At 48.6% G+C, this 17,078-nt stretch overlaps 1 protein-coding gene across 1 annotated transcript in view; it reads left to right on the top strand.

Moving 5' to 3' along the window:
* Positions 1 to 4,225: 4,225 nt before the first annotated feature.
* The window catches only part of LOC128345902 (probable serine/threonine-protein kinase kinX), a 34,383-nt gene continuing 21,530 nt past the window's right edge, over positions 4,226 to 17,078 (top strand). Inside the window, exons 1-3 of the mRNA XM_053298543.1 lie at positions 4,226 to 4,240; positions 6,446 to 6,563; positions 13,340 to 13,357. The gene's annotated coding sequence lies outside the window, so the exon portion shown is untranslated. The remainder of the gene's footprint in view (positions 4,241 to 6,445; positions 6,564 to 13,339; positions 13,358 to 17,078) is intronic.

The following is a 17,078-nucleotide window of genomic DNA, read 5'->3' as shown; positions in this document are numbered from 1 at the left end:
AAACCCATCTTTTCGCCCAAGCTTTCTCAGCTTCCTAATTTTTTAGGTTTTAATCTCTGGTTTATTTTTAAATTGTTAAATTGTTTTAAGTTTTTTGTATGTGTTTTTAATTTGTTTTATGCTATTGTTAACCACCCAGAGATGAAAGTTTGGGGCGGTGTACAAATTTGATAAATAAATAAGTAGTCACCAAATGCAAACCAAGATGGCCCCTGCTTTGCAAAGGGGACAATCCATGCTTACCAACAGCTCTCCCCCATGGAGCCCCTGGTGGCGCAGTGGTAAAACTGCCGCCCTGTAACCAGAAGGTTACAAGTTCGATCCTGACCAGGGGCTCAAGATTGACTCAGCCTTTCATCCTTCCGAGGTCGGTAAAACGAGTACCCAGAATGTTGGGGGGCAATATGCTAAATCATTGTAAACCGCTTAGAGAGCTTCCAGCTATAGAGCGGTATATAAATGTAAGTGCTATTGCTATTGCTATTAGGGACCACTGGCCCCCTAAAAAGCAGGGGGCCCAAGCCCCAACCAATTGCTTGGCAAACCCGGCAATTGTAGAAGCAGCTGCTGCCAATCTGACATGCACACTTTCCCAACTGTCTGAAGCACGTATCTTTGGGTGGGTCGCAACAACCTATTGATTTTTATTTATTTATTTTTACATTTATATCCTGCTCTTCCTCCAAGGAGCCCAGAGTGGTGTACCACATACTTGAGTTTCTCTTTCACAACAACCCTGTGAAGTAGGTTAAGCTGAGAGAGAAGTGACTGGCCCAGAGTCACCCAGCTAGTTTTATGGCTGAATGGGGATTTGAACTCGTGTCTCCCCGGTCCTAGTCCAGCACTCTAACCACTACACCATGCTGGCTCTCATTTCTTCATTTATACCCACATTTAGTCCCTCATTGATTGAACATAGTTTTATACTGTCCCATACACAAGCCCCTGGGCAGTGCACAATTCAGAAACAGTTGCAGGTAATAGATGGACAAACACACACACACCCGCCTTTGCAGAGACAGCCATAAGGATGGCACTGGGAGCGGGGCTGTCCCTTGCCTAGGGTGGGTGGGGAAACAGACTCCTTCCCGTCACTGGACAAGAGCAGGAGCAGGAGTGTCCCTCTCCTTGCTTGCAGCTACCCACTGCTGCCTCAGAGATGATGCCTCCCCAGCCCCCAAGGCAACAGCCCCCTGGCCCTTTCCAGGTGGAAACTGCACAGGTGATGGGGCTGCTGCTCTCCCCTTCCTGGCGCCAGTGGGGGTGGGGTGGGGAGGAGGGAGTGCATCCTTGTCCACTATATGGTAAGAAGAAGAAGAAGCCTGCAGCAGGCGGCAGCATCAAGGGAGAGAACAGCTGCCATGGGGAGAATGGCTTCCATTTGGCGGGGACCCACCAGTGCTCCCTTCCCAGAGGCAGCAGGGCCAGTGCACACAGCAAAGAGTGTTCCTTGCCCGTGGGTGACATTTGGGAAGTCATAAGGCACAGGAGCTCAAGGCAGCAGCCTTGCAGATGTTCCTCTCCGCACACGCTCTGAAGCATGTGAGCTCCATGTGAGCAGCTTCCCCTTTGAGGAAAGGTGCTGGGTCCAACCAACATCTTGGAACAACCCCCCTTGTTTGTGCTAGCCTGCCCCATGAGCACCCTTGCCTGAGAGGAGAGAGGAGGTGGGGTGTCCTGACAGTGAAGCCTGCCCTGGGGGCCTTCAGTTGGGGGATAGGCATGACTGCAGGGTGCTTCAGGGTGGAATGGCAAGGTGGGCTTTGTGGGAAGAAGGCTGCTGCTTCTCAAGGGAGGACCGCAGTCCCAGTGTGAGGTCCTTGGGAAGAAAGAGGATTCCTCCAATAGATGGGTGGTGTGCAGAAGGATGGAGGAGAGAGAGAGAGAACCACTGGCAATGGAGTCGGGTGGCAAGGGGCACTGGGGATAGGATGGTATGAGTGTGGAACTGCTAGCTCACTTGCCCGTCTGCTCGCTTGCCCCCTCCCTTGCACTTGCCTGCTCAACCCCTCCCCACATGCTTGCTCGCCCCCTCGCCACCCACCTGCTCACTCACTTGCCCCCCCCAGCCCCAGCCCCTCACCCAGGCCCACCCCCCAGCCCCAAACATGTGCCCCCCATTTTGGAAATGAAATGTTGGCAACCCTATTATGTGTGTGTGCATGCATGTGTCTAGGGGGCTCATGTGTCTGCTCTGGTGGGACCTGCACTCCAAGAGGGATGGCCCTGGACGGGTGTGTGAGTGTGTGTGGCCCCACTTCCATCCACTGCTAGGCTGCTCAAGGGTTGCTGAGGTGGAGGGTCAGCCCAGTGGCCACCCCACTCTGCCTGTCACTGTCACTGGGACCACCGGAAAACTTGTGAAGATCGGTGGTTCGGCCTCATGGCAGCGATGGCAGCAGTGGGGGGCTCACAGCAGTGGCGGGGGGGGGGCCCTCAGGGCGAGGTGTCCAAATTTCCAGGTATCCAAATTGCCTGGGTGTGACACTGCACCCTACCACCCTCCATCAAAATGCAGAGTATAGCAGTGGCAATGAGGGTGGGCAGGTGGCAGGAGACACTTTGCCTCTCACCCACCCACTGCAAGAGCTGCAGGTGGCAGCATCAGGGCAGGTGGGTGATGGGGGACACCGTCTTCCACATGCCCACCCTCCTACACCCACCTGCCTGGCAACACGAATGGCCTCTGCATATGCACAGAGGCCCAAAATGGGTTGTTTGGGAGGCTGGGAGGGGGTGGCAGTGGCGGATTAATGGGGAGACAGATTCACCACTTGGCTGCGGAGGCAGTGGGGACGACGACAAGGGGGGAGTTCCCCCTTTTACCTTCCACGCACACTGTGCGGTGGGATGGGAGGGGTGCTGTTGCAGAGGCCACAGCCACAGCTGTGGGGAGGGTGAGGGGAAGTTTCCCCTTCTGCCTTCCCAAACCACGCTGCTGTACGGTGGGATGGGGCAATGGGGGCGGCCATGGTAAGAGTGATCTCCTTCCACCTCCCTGTCCCACCCCACAGCAGCGTGGTTTGAGAAGGTAGAAGGGGGACCTGTCCCCTCACCCCCCCCAACCTTCCCGCAGCAGCTGCTGCTAGCTTGTTTGTAAGAGTAAGGGGTACCTTACCCCTACCCCCCGCTGCTTACTATGGAGGAGCTTTTTACTTGTAGGAGCACTCCTTGCCAGGCGTACCCTTCACAGGTATGCCCCCTTAAACCCCCTCAGGCCAGCTCGTAAGTTGGGGATTCAAGCACGAGCCTTCAAGCTGAGCCAGCTCCTACTCAAGGCTGCTGCAGCAAGAGAAGGGAGTGGGGGGCAGCAATGGCAAGGCGGGCAGGAGCACACTCCCCATTGCCTGCTTGCCCTCCCATCCACTGTGGCCAGGAGGGCAACCGGACGGGGTGGTAGGGGACACATGTCATCGGCCTTGCCACCAGCTTAGTGCCCTGGGTGGCCATTTGCCCAGTGTTACTGGGTGGCCCAGCCCTGCATGCCTACCAAGCGAGCAGACGGGGAGATGAGGGGAGAGTGCCTTGTGCCTGGGCTACTTGTGGGGGCATCCAGCAATTGCCTTCACCTGCCATTGACTCGGCTTCCCCAGGCAGCAGATGTGGAAGTGTGATTGGGAACCAGGGGGCATCTGCCGTGTCCCTCCTGGTCCTGGGGTGTGAGTGTGTGTGTGTGTGTTCATGTTGGCTCTTCCTTTGGGACTGGCTGGCAGCTCCAGCTGCTCTCTTTTCTCCTTCCATCCCTGCCTTGTGAGCAGGTGTGTTGGGGCATCGGGACAAAGTTCAGTGCCTTTGCCAGTGCTGCGGTTGCCAGGAAAGGGTTAACTGAGGCTACCAATCAGGGAGTTGCTTGGGGCCCTTCTTGGGTCATGGGATCACCCCTGGCCACTCAGGGGCTGCTGCTGCTGCCTGGGGCGGGGCTGGAGGACCAACATTGCAAGCTGTGGCTGCCTGCCCTGAGGGGAAACCCTGTAAGGTTGGTCGTCCAGGCTTCACCATGTGCTTGTGTGTTTGCTATGAGGTTTGAAATAGGGTTCCAGCTACTTTCAGGAGTTCACCCTGTTTCCTGCTCGTGTGGATAGCTTCACTATCTTTTCTGGACAAATTTGTTTGAGAGACACATTTTCATTCCCTGCCCCCCACTTCAATATTCTGTACTATTGAGGTCTGTTTTCAGAGCAGTCCTGAACACAGAACCAGACCACAGAAGCATCTGAGGACAATCGGTCAAAGCCACCAAGTGAGTGGTGGGTTTTTTTGGGAGGACTGGGTGTGGTGGAGAAAGCCTGTTGGAGGCCTACTCTTCACGATATGTATTGTGACCACAGAAAGGGTAGCCTCTGCTTAGAGGGAGATGGTTGGAGGGGCCAAAGAAAAGGTTGGAGTTGGGGCACAAAGGTCCTAGCCAATGGGGAGCTGACTAGGCAGAGCTCTGGATGGCAGGGGATTAAGCAATCTTGAACATTGTCCCTTTTAGGGAAAATTGCATCTCTGCTTCGCTGAGAGGAGCACATAAAGGATTGAGAGGAGAAAGCCTGAAACATAGATACATAAACTTTACTGCAGTCTTTGACCAGTACAGAAACATGAAGGAAAGAACATAATGTCACACCAATTATAATAGCATCGGTATGGTTTTACAGATATACGACGGCACAGTCAATTATTCCACTATATTAGTCATCAGGTGATGCCATATATTCATTGCTATTGAACCAAACTTAGCCACATGGTAAGTAATGTTGGCTTGATGATCTGACAAAAGAAATGAGACCACCTTCTCTGCCTGGTATATTCTTAATCAGGGGTAAAATTACTGACTCTCATGAGTCCCTATAAAAATTGCAGTATAATAAAACATGAATGTTCTGTATGGCCTGTGTATCATATGGGAAGTAGCATTCAGAATAGGAGACCTTACCATATTTACCATACAGAACCACCAAGGGCAATACATCAAAGCGGGCCAGTACAAATGCTCTGCGATACTTAAGATTAATCAGAACATGACAGTAGTCAGCTGGCTTGGTAAAAATGCAAATCTCCATATATTGAGTCATTTCAGGGCCCTACTCGTCTCCTGAGGCTGAAACAGAATTTATTACTACAAGGGATGGTGATGTCCACTAGATCAGATGGTTTTAAAAGGAGGGCTGAGACCTACTGTTTGAGTCTGTGAGCCACATGTACTCCCTGCTGCTCCCTAGGAACAAAGAAGGTTGGAGGTGATCATCTTGGTGTTTTGGTCCAGAGAGGCACCCTGAAAATGAGAGCTGACATATGTTTAGTCAGACAACACTTTATTGTGTTTATGATTTTGTTTTGTGTCTAGACTGTGGAGTGCCTTGGCTAAGGATTTGGCTTGTGCAGTTTGTGTACATCTCACTAGTATACCCTCTTTCCAGTTCTATATCTGCCCTTACATTCTCGGCCTACTCTATCTCTACTTGCCTCTGCTTGCCCTTTCACATTCCCTCCTCCCCAGTGAGGCAGAGGAGATGTTACTGAACATCCGGGTTATGTAGCCTGGTGCGCTTACTGTGCTAGACAATCGCATTCACCAACCGGAGACCGTTTTCAAAGCTTTATTTGACTCTGCAGAGTGAAAAGCAGACCCTGGGAACTACTTCACAGAGCAGGGCAGCCCCAAGTAGAGTCTACCGGGGCTTTTATACAGATTGATACAGTCTGTAGCATAATCAACAACAACAACAAGCTTAACAGGTAGTACCTTTGTTAGTGTCATCAATACTTTGTCTTCAAGTGCGCGCTCTCCTTATCAGTCACTTTCCTGCCTGTGATCAGTGTATCCTGCAAGAAGGCACAGCCCTTCGCATCTTTTTGCTAAATTCAAGGCTATTCCACTGCAGGGTGAGAAAGAGAGCAGCAAATGGGACCTATGTGAGAACTAGCAGCACACCCCAAATGGAATAGACTTTGGCTCAGTTCATTCTGCCTCCCTAAAGTTTTTACAAATAAATAATTTTAAGCTGCTATACTGAAATGTAATTGAGAGCAAAGAACTAAGGCAGCAAAACCCAAGGTTTCCCCCTGCCCTTGGCTATGGAGCTGGCACTTAATAAGAATGGAGTTCCAAGAGGGTATGGGATTACCAATGTAGCCTCTATCCTTTGACAGATTGCTATAACTTTTAGTTTGCAGAGGAGAGAAGCTCTGAGAGATGAGGTTGCTACTGATAGTTGCGGCCTCCTTTAATTCCTGGAGGATCTATGAGCATTAAGGTGAACTAGTCTAATCCCTGCTCTTTAAGGGTGAAAATATTAGGTGATATAGGTTTGTCCATTAGGGGGCGGCAAGTTGAATAGGGACTACCATATGTGTGTTGCTGTTTTTTTAAGTGCAATCCTCGGAGGATCCAGAGGCCTGCAGAAGAGGGCCCTTGCCTGGGCTGGTTGTTTGCTAAGCCTATATTTACTGCTTTCAGACTTCAAGAAGAGGGGGCAGCAACAACAGACTGTATCTCACAGCCACAGCCAAGAAAGAAAGAACTCTCCAACAAACAAGCCAGCAACTGCAACCAAAAACCTCCATTTGGGACACATGTGTGTGAGCAAGTCTCTGTGACTCTTTTTATTTTGCAAATTCTGTTTGTGTTAAGCAAGATAAACATCAAAGTGCAAATGTGTCATTTAATTGTTGTTGTAGTTGTGTTCATTTCTATGGAAAATTTGAGGAAAAGAAATCTCACAAGGCAAGATTACTCTGCCAATTGTAAAATAACCCATACATAGTGTAAAGAAAGTGTTCTACTAGGAGACAGGAAAAGAAAGAGTCAAGAAGCATGGAACTAGGTCAGTGGAGAGAAGAGGAAGGAGAAGGAATATGGAAGAGATGGAGGAGAGGGGTTGAAATTATAGAGTTCACACAAATAAGATGTGGTAACGTTCACTAGCTTACAGATGATTCTGAAACAATTAGACAAATTTGTGGAGGCTGGAAAGTGAGACAAGGAGGGCCTGGGGAAGGGGCGAAGGGGCTAGGTAGATCAGTCTACCATCGAGGTGGTGACTTTCAGATATGAAAGCTGATGTGATCACTTACATCCCTCAAACATACACATGAAGTGCCGTTTGAAGGTCTTGGAGCAGAGACTGGATCGTCAGCTGTGCTGGGGATTCTCTAGCTCCGGATTCCCTGCGCCATGCAGGAGATTGGCCTAGGTGGCCCAGGCCGACAAGGCCCCCTCAAACTCCCCCATTCTACACTCACTCCAGACAGAATCGACGCTTCTCCTTTGGTTACGAATATCTGAAGGCAGGCCTCCTGGTCTTCTTCTGTGTGCATGATTGGTCTCTGAATTATGATACCTCTTCCTTTAGTAGGATGCTTTTTGAATTTTCGGTTCCAAGTCAACCTCAGTGCTAAACTGCTGTTTTTTCAAAATGTACCTTCTCATTTATCCTCTCTACAGAGGAATTTAGTTGTTTCTCTCAGGGAACCAGTCAAGGCACAGAGCAGAAATCCTGTTTTTTTCTCTGTTACTTCAGTTTGCCAGAAACAGACCCATATTTTAAAAACAAATTCTCTTGCTATCTTGCAAGAATCATTGTTGGTGAGGCAATCTCTTTCATTGAATCTGAGTTTCCTTTTGATTTCAGTAAGACTGAAGGGCAACTAACTTTCTTTGGAAAGGAACAGTAGTGCATTTAAAAGTGTGAAACCCTGTCAAGTGCCCATTGCTCCATGCTGGCTGATGAACATTTCAGACTCACGTAAGGACAATGATACACACTGGCCGCATGCACACATAACACAAAACCAGAGGTTGCCGAACCGTGATTAATTTTTCTGACCATACCTCTGGTTTCAGGGTGGGATGCCCCCTCTCTCCTCCTCGGCTACCGAGGCCGCCTTCCAGTCAGCTACGTGCCACTCATGTCGCCAGATTGCGGGCTGGTTGTCAGCACATCATCAAGGTGGCTGCCACTGGCCAAGATCCCTGAGGGATCGTGTCCAGCACGGTCAGGCCTTTCCGACTTTGCCAGCCAGCTTCGTAAGGGCCTCGGCAGTTTAACCCCTTCCCCACTCTACTCACAGCTATGGTGGAGATGCCCACTTGCCATTCTCCTGGCCATGGTTGCCAAATATCCTGTAAAAGGATTGTGGCTGTTGTACGGAGAGGAGGATCCATGCCTCCCCTGGTGAGGGTCCTCTTTTGGCTGCCCCTGGGGGATGGTGGACTGCCTTCACAAGTCCACAAGGATGGGGCTTTTGGCCCCCTTCTTCCAACCCCCCTGCAAGAACAGGGTGTTCCTCTCTCTCCCGGCCTCGAGGGTAGAGTTGGAGACTGGATTCACGTTGCTTAAGAAGCAATGTCTGCCAGGCACCTCTCCCCCCCCGCCCCCCGCGCGCGCAACGCACTCCACGTTTTCTGGGCCGCGAGGATCTTTTATTTATTATTTATTTATTTGATTTGTATCAATGCCCTTCCAAAATGGCTCAGGGTGGTTTTGTCCCTCATGGGGCTGCCAAGGAGAGAGGCTGCATGCTTACACCACGGGGCTAAGCCTGCAGCTGTCTGAAGATGGGCAGCTGGGTCCCTTGCGGAATGCACTCTCATCTGCTCCCTGGAATGTTTTCTGTGCTTCCATGACTGCCATCCCAGTACTTGATCAGGGACAGCAGAAAAGGGGCACTAGACCGGTTCCTATGGCGACAGAGTTTCCCACGTAACCCTTCGGTTTCTGACCCATTGATACACCTCCCAGTTCATTTAGAGTAAATTCTCTGTGACCCATGGGCCAGCAGCACCATCCATTCAAAACAGTGCGAGTGGAGGGTGGGCAAAATAGATCCTCCCCAGGTGCATCAACCCCCCTAAACGGTTTATTGGGGGGGCCCCATTGGCCTGTTCGTTTGGGTACAAATAGCATTTGCATTTTGAAAGAGGCACACAGGTTTAATGTGGGCAGCAAAAACTTCATTTAAGATTGATAAACTTGCAGCCTCTCAGTTGGTGCTGCAGAGACAGGTGTTCCCTATCTCTGATTCCGCTGATACCGCAGCTGTGAGCAATGACCCTGTGCTACCATCCCTGGCTTGAAGAGCGGCTGCCCTTCCAGAACCATGCACCTGCCCACCTTAGTGATAGGCTGGTGGGAGATGCTCCCAGGTATGTTTTGCGAAGGCTGTCCTTCCTGCCCGTGTCTCCCTGCTGCCACCAACCATCATCTGGAGGGGGGCTGTGGGGGCCACCGGCACACCATCTCTGTCTTTCACGGAGGATTCCCCTTTTACAAGTATGTATTTATTATACCATTCTTTATATTAATAATTGATAAACAATATGATTTATTTATTATTTATATTCCACTCTTCCTCCAAGGAGCCCAGAGGCTAGGTTTCATACATACCTACCTAAGTTTCTCCTCACAACAAACCTGTTAGGCTGAGAGAGAAGTGACTGGCCCAGAGTCACCCAGCAAGAACCAAGGCTGAATGGGGATTTGAACTCGGGTCTCCCCGTCTCTAGTCCAGCATTCTAACCACTACTCCACCTGGCTCCCCCTCGGTGGGGATCCAGTAAATGTTCAGGGGTGGCTGGGCAGGGGTGGTGAGAGAGGAGCCTCTGCTTCTGCCCCCTGCCCATTGCTGTGCAAAGTGTGAGTGCAGCTCCATTTAGGAGCCGTCCCCTCTCAGCTGCCCCTTTGCTGCCCAACTGGTTCACGTGAACTGGGCTTGGTCCAGTTTGATTGTGGACTGAACCACCCCTGCTTCAGTTCAACTTCATGATCAAACCTTCGAAACTTCCTGGTTTCAGGTAAACCGGTTCGGTGGCGAATGGTTCATGCAGACCCCTACCCTCCACTCCTGGAGGTGAATCTGTGCCTCCCCCCCCCGCCCCATCACTAGCTTCATCCAGTCTTCCTAAAGAAGGGGTGAAACTGAGAGGGCTGCTGCATTTCTCTGCAGAGTCACCACGGCAGTCCTTGAGCCTCAGTCCTGGATGCATCAGGCCGTTGCATCTCCTGGAGACCGCAAGGAACTTTGCTGACTCCTTGTGGGCAGCTGCTACCCCCGTGGGCCCAGCCCCTCCCAGCCCCTACAACTGCTGGGCTCTGGGTCTGGCTTCCTCCTCCATGGTACTCCAGACCGTCTCCATAGCGCTGTGCCCAGCATTCCTCCAGTGGCTGTTGCTGGTGTCTATCTTATGGTTCTTTTATCAGATTGTGAGCCGTTTGGGGGCAGGGAGCCATTTTATTTATTCACTTATTCATATCTACGTAAACCACTTTAGTGAGCTTTAAAAATCAACAACAGGGTATAAATATTAGGTTGTCATCATCCCTGATGGAGCATGGTTGGGACAGCCTCAGCACAGGGAGCAATAGGCTGAGGCCATGAAGCGGTGATGGGTTTTTCTCGGGTCACTCATGGTGTGAGCTTGATGAAACACTGAAGCTAGGATTGGAGGGGGGCATCTGTTACTGGCAATGCTTTCCTGCCAGCTCCCAGGAGCCCCGCCCGCCTGCCCGCCCCTTGTATTTGAGTCTCCAGGCTTGGAGATCTCACTCTTGATATGTTCAGGAGAATCACAGCATCATGAGCTCTCCATTTGTGGCACATGGGGACAGGTCACTTAGTTGACAGTGGGCCAGTCACGCCTAGATTTTGTTGGAGATGGAGTTCCAGTGCAACCACCTTTGGCACCAACTATCCTAATGACATTGGGAGTAGAGACAGTGAGTAAGCATCTCCCTAGCTGTTCTACCTGTCTCTGCTCTATGACCCCTGATATGACTCTTCAGGTATTTCCTGTTGAGAGTCAGGAATCCCTTCCTTTCCTCTTAGAGAGAAGATGGAAACATCTCTCTCTCCCCCTACCTATTCATTATGTAGTTCTTTAGATTAAGGATTAGGTCTTTCCTATCCAAAGGTGTACTTCTCCAATAGATCTACTTAGTATTTTATTCTAAAAGAATCTCCATGTGTCTTCTCTAAATAGCTGCAGCAACTAAACTCTGCAAACTGTTCTGTAGCTAGAATGGGTAGCTTCTTTAGTGCTCTGCTAATTAAACTGGGGGATAAAAATTACAACCCCCAACATATTTGGCTGCTAAGAAGCAAATTGGAAAGGGGAGCAGATGCATGCCCTCCCTATGTTGGGATACCCTAAGTAGACCCCAGAAGTTAACTAAAGCAGGTGAACTTCCAGCCAAGCCCACTCTGCACTCCAAGCCAATGTGCCAATTAACTCAGCAGGAAGAATGCAGATAAGGCTCGCAGAGGTAAATCCTGCCCCCCTCACAAAAGAGGTGGAGTCAGCAATAAAGACCTCGAGGTGCACCCATACAAAGTACAGATTGGACCCACCGTCCATGCAGATTTCCCCTTCTCATGTCTATGCAGTAGCTGCTGCCAGTCAGTGTACTGAGCTAGGTAGCCAGTCAGTGCTGCTGCCAGTCAGTGTACTGAGCTAGGTAGAACAATGGTCTGGCTTGGTCTAAGGCAGCGTCTTCTGTTCCTATCCAACCCTGAGCAGGAGCCTGTTCTTTGGGTGAAGGCATGGGCATCACAAGAGGGCAACAACACATGTTGGATTTCTTTTTTCTTTTTTAATGAATTTTTGAAGTGTTTAGATTCTTTGGTGTCTTCTTGACACACCTTCATTTCTTCTGTTCATTTTGACCCCATTGCTTTGCAGGTGGGGGTGGGGAATTAGCCACTGGGTACTGCGTTTATATTTTTGGAATTTTTGAGGTGTTTATACTCTTTGGTGTGTAATGAATCCTCATAGGGATTCATTATGAGGAAAGGTTATTAGACACAAAAGAGCCTAAACACTTGCGGGGGGGGGGGATCCTAGAACATAAACTGAGTAGTATCCCACTGCCTTGCGGGTAGGAGTGGGGTGTAGTTGGCACATGGCAGTTGACAGTTGGCACTGTCAAAAAGACAGTCAAAATGAATAGAAGAAATGAAGGTGTGTAACGAATCCTCATAGGGATTCATTGAGGGGAAGTTATTCTACACCAAGGAATCCAAACACTTGAAAAATAGTGACTACACATTTTGCTCCATATCTCCACTTCGCCAAGGGCTAGAGCTTAGCTTTTTTTTTAAAAAAAAATGAAAGCTGAGAATCTGGGGAAATTAATAGGAGGGATCTAAATCTCAATTCAATTCGAATCAGACCAGGCGCAATTCGATTTGTCCTCGAATCTAGCCAATGGACCACAGGGGTGATTTGTTTTGTCTCCAAATCACCCCAAATCAGCTAGATTCAGGTACAAATAGATTTCTACCCAAATCAGTTTGCACATACCTATTACACTGACCCCAAAACCTGAGGAAAAGAGTGTTCCTGTGAAGACAATTCTTTTCTCTGGCATGGCTTTGCTCACTTGGCTTTTCCCCACCCCACTTGCATGTAGCTGAAAGGTCAGCTGTGCACCTGGAGGCTACCTTTAGCCACCCTGACTAATAGCCATTGAGGACTCTGTCCTCCATGAATGTGTCTAAACCCCTTTCAAAAGTCACTGACACCATCTTGTGGCAGTGAGTTCTACAGGTTGATTGCATATTGTGTGAAGGAGACTTTATGTGTATCCTGACTAGAGGTAGGGCTCCAGTGCCAAGTGGCAGAGGAATTTCCCCAACTAGGGAATTTCCCCAACTAGGGAACTTCAGCATGAGATGTGGGGGTGCAGGGAAGAAAGCAGGAAGGGGAGGACAAGTGATAGGGGTGACTCCACCTAGGTAGTTTGGAACTTTGATCTGCATCCCTGAGACAGAGATTGGATTCAAACCAAAACACAGCCAGTCCTTTACTACTGGCCACAGGATTCTGAGATCTTGGTTGCCCTTGGAGACCCGCGAAGGTTCTGTGGGATGGTCATTCGCCACCATCTTCAAGAGCGCTAAGTTGGCTTGTTCAACTATTCTTAAAGATGGGTGGCTGTTTTGGCTGTTTTCAACCAAGGTAATGACTGGGATGGTGGGATGGCTCCCCTGTGATTGGTGTTGATAGATGTCCTTCCCTTGCCTGGGCTGTGAGATCCAGAGTCCAGCTGGGTGTGTTCACCCATCGCTTTGCTCTCCCCTCTTAACACAATTTCATCTCCAGTATTCATACCATGCAGCTTCTCCTCAGAAAGAAGGGGGCCCTCAGAGGTTGCCTGCTCGGGTAATTGCCATTTGATTTAGGCAATTAAGGTTCTAGGCTGTGAGAAGCAGCAGCACCCAAGAACCACCTGAGGATTTGTGGGGAAATGAGCCCTCCAGCTGAAGCTGGCTTCAAAAGCTGCCCCTAAGCATCCCCCCTCCATGTGGTTTCCATGACCCTTGCCTAAGCTTGTCTTCCTTTCTCTTCCTCTAGATCCTATGCAGAAGATAGGTGAGTTGTACTTTTTTCCAAATCTTGTCTGTGGGGGTTGGCAATAGCTTTATTTCTGGATCCCAAACTGCCTCTGCCCCGGGACCCTTTCCTTGGGCATCCCAGGTCCACTATTATATAGGGGGATGCTGTGGCCATGCAGGGAATTCTGATAGTCTGCATAAGAAGACATAAGGAGTAGGCTTGTGCATTTCGATTTGGGTACAAAACGTTTTGTGCCCAAAATTGGCAATTTCGGAGGTTCTGTAACCAAAACAAAACCAAGAATTAAAAAACAGAGATTTTTGTTTCCAAATCGAAATGACTGTGTTTCGGACAGAATGCTTTGTTCTTCGGAAAAGCATTGCAATTCTAATTGACTTCTCTGACTCTCTCCACTCCAGCTGAGGCACTGAGTGATTAGCAGAAGATAAGATATGCAAAAACTGTTGAGCATGAATAGTTTAGTTAAGTGTTGTATTCAGTGTGATTGAAATGCAAACTGACCTTGCAAAGGGATTTGGAAGACAGCACTTTGAGACAGAAATACCCAAATATCTTTGGGAGCTCAGTGCAATTCCAAAGCTCTTGCAAAAAGCCATGGTATAAATTGTGTGGAGAAGCTTTTTGAGAAGCTGGTTAGGAAAGTTCTGGAATTAAACAGGTTTTTCTTTCCAAAGCTTTAGAAAGAATCTCTTGACTTGTTCAGGGCTCTTTTGAAGAGCTATTTTGTTTTTCTTCTGATTTTTATGAGTTATAGTGGTGTCTAAGTTTTGTTGCCCAAGTTGAGCAGTCTAATGTGATTTTGGCCACAATGTAATTTGGTGGGACATGATGTCTAAGCCAGGGGTTCACAACTTTTGCCATTGCAGGGACAGGTCATCCACATGGGACTACAGGAGACAAAAGGAGGGGGGTGGGGAATACACCTGTCAATCTATTGACATCCCCAGGAATCTTAGTTGCTTCTCTCTTTCTTGTAACCATGATCCATGGTTTTGCACTTTCTTAAATGCAGTGATGATAAATCTCAACAATTCTGAACAGTAGGCTGATTTGTTTGGGCTACGGCTCACTCCAGTTCAGTTAAATGAACATTTGAAGCTGTTCCATAGTACCAAGGCAGTTTTATTTTATTTTTTTTACATTTTATATCCCGCTCTTCCTCCAAGGAGCCCAGAGCAATGTACTACATACTTAGTTTCTCCTCACAACAACCCTGTGAAGTAGGTTAGGCTGAGAGAAGTGAGTGGCCCAGAGTCACCCAGCGAGTATCATGGCTGAATGGGGATTTGAACTCGGGTCTCCCCAGTCCTAGTCCAGCACTCTAACTACTACACCACGCTGGCTCATTCACTCTTCACTCTTTCAACTAGTTTATGTGGGGCTTCAGGGGCAAAACAGTGGGTTGGGTGGCAGTGCCCCAAGGGTGGTGCACCCAGATTACAAATAGGGCAAAGGGCTGATTTCTTAGGAATTCTTGAGGTTTACGCATCTTTTTCCCCATAGGGAATAATGGAGGTTTCAGCAGCCCCATAACTCCACCTGGGGGGCACTGGGATGACCCGAAGTGAGTGGTGGTGTAGTGCATAGAGGGTGCCAACCAACCCCCTGGATTGCTAACCCATTGGGGTACTGGGCTTTGTTGTTTCTAAGGTGTTGAGTTTTGATTCTCTGGTAGCCAAAGAGATTTTTAATGAAAAACCATGAATCCACTCTCATATGCTACCAGAGAATCTACTCTCAGAAACCTCTAGAACAGAACCCTGTACTTCATGGGTTGGCAACCCATGTGGGTGGTTGGCACCCTATGTGCACTACACGGCCACTTGCTTTGGGCCACCCCAGTGCCCCTCAAGTGGAGTTATGGGACAGCAGAAACCTCCATTATACCCTACAAGGAAAATCTGAAAGATACATAACTTCATTAATTCTTTAAAAATTAGCCCTTTGCCGAATTCATCTGAAAAAATTGTGGTAGCTTCCTTGCACCAACTGGGCACTACCACCAACCACACTCCTTTCCCCCCACCCCGCGTAAAGCTATACTTTTCCTGAAACCTCCATCATACCCTATGGGGGAAATCTGAAAGACGCGCAAACTTCAAAAATGAACCAAAAATCAGCAGTTTGCCCAATTCCTTTGAAATTTTTTTGGTAGCTTCCATTCATTGGGCACTATAATCCCCACCCACTCTTTTGACCACATGACCCATTTTTAAATCTGAATTAATTCAGATTCAGATTCGGATTAATTCGGATACAAAACAAAACTGGGGTGATTCAGAAGGCTTAATTTCGGACAAAATACAAAATGGGGTTGATTCGGATTTGGTACAAATCAAAACAGAAAAAATACAAAACACACAACCCTAATAAGGAGCCTTCAGCCAACCAGGATGTAACCCTGACCACATGAGGGCATCATTCATTAGGAAATTCCTAGAGGTTACTAAACTCCCAGCACAGTCTGCAAATAGAGTTATTTGCGCCAAAACGTAAGTTCCGTAATGTGCCCCACCGTGAAATGTCTCGGGCCAGACATGGTCAATCTCCAGGCCATCCTCCCTGACCCCACATAATATTACAGGCAGAAGACCACAGGAGATCTGTAAGACCTTTGTATGAACAGAATCCAGTTTCTGCAGAACAGATCATTTGGATGCTGAGGCATAGACATCGCAGCCATAATCCACAACCAATCTGATAAACCAATCTGATTAACCATCAAGTTTGTTTATCTATGGTGCTACCTGAAATTCTCCTTTCCAATCTCACTTTACACCTGTTTATTGCATATAAAACATGTGAGGCCCATTTTAGCCTAGTATCAAAAATAACTCCCAGGAACTCAAACTCCAAAGCCCTTTGGTACCATACAGTACTATACAGAAGTACCATACAGAAGCCAAGAAACGTTGCCCATTGATCACTTTCTTACCATACCCAAAGAGAACCAAAAGCCCCAAGAGGTACCCCATGTCCCCAGCTTGCATAATGTCTCATTTAATTTGTTCTCTGCCCAGTCAAGATTCCTACCATGCACCCCCTCAACCCAGAATTTGTGCCACAGATTTCCAGGAAACACCAGGAAAATGTTTCCCTGGAGGGTTTACACACAAGACCTTTACTGCGAATCTCATCCAGATTGGAGTGTGCCAGTCCAAATATTAGCTGCATTTATCCCGACATCTCTGCGGGCTATCAGGGCCCAGTACAGACATGACTCTGATTCCCCCTGAATCAAGGCTGTGCATTCTGGCTTAGCCCAAAGTATATCCAGTTTTCAAAAATCCTCTAGTTTCAGCAGCTTTTGGGGGAAAAACAAAACTCCAAGTCTTCTGTTGTGCCCCACTGCTTTTCCTTTGATGTGTGTAGTGGCCATTGCCAGTAATTAGGAGTTTTTCAAAACTCAGTGAAGGGGAGTTTGACAGTTGTGTTGGGTATGGTCTGCTCTGAGTGATTTGCAATTGTGGTGGTGTTGGGGTGTGTGTGTGTGGCGGGGGCATTGTAGCAGATTGGTGAAATTCTGTGGAGGGAGTCCAGAAGGGGAGGGAGAAATTCCTGAGTTAAATGCAAGCACAAGCTGCGAAATGTGGGTCTTAATGTAGGCTTTAGATATGTGGAGTGGAGGCTACAGCTTGATGTAACCTGAGACCTTTTTGAAACCTCCCTGACTCTTAGATGGTCTGGGGTGTGTGTGTTGGGGGGGCGGGGTATGAGGTGATGAAGGCATTCACTC

Source organism: Hemicordylus capensis, chromosome 2, assembly GCF_027244095.1.
Source record: "Hemicordylus capensis ecotype Gifberg chromosome 2, rHemCap1.1.pri, whole genome shotgun sequence".
In the NCBI taxonomy this organism is placed as follows: domain Eukaryota; kingdom Metazoa; phylum Chordata; class Lepidosauria; order Squamata; family Cordylidae; genus Hemicordylus; species Hemicordylus capensis.
Note: the sequence above shows the minus strand (reverse complement) of the source record. Positions and strands in the feature narration are given on the sequence as shown.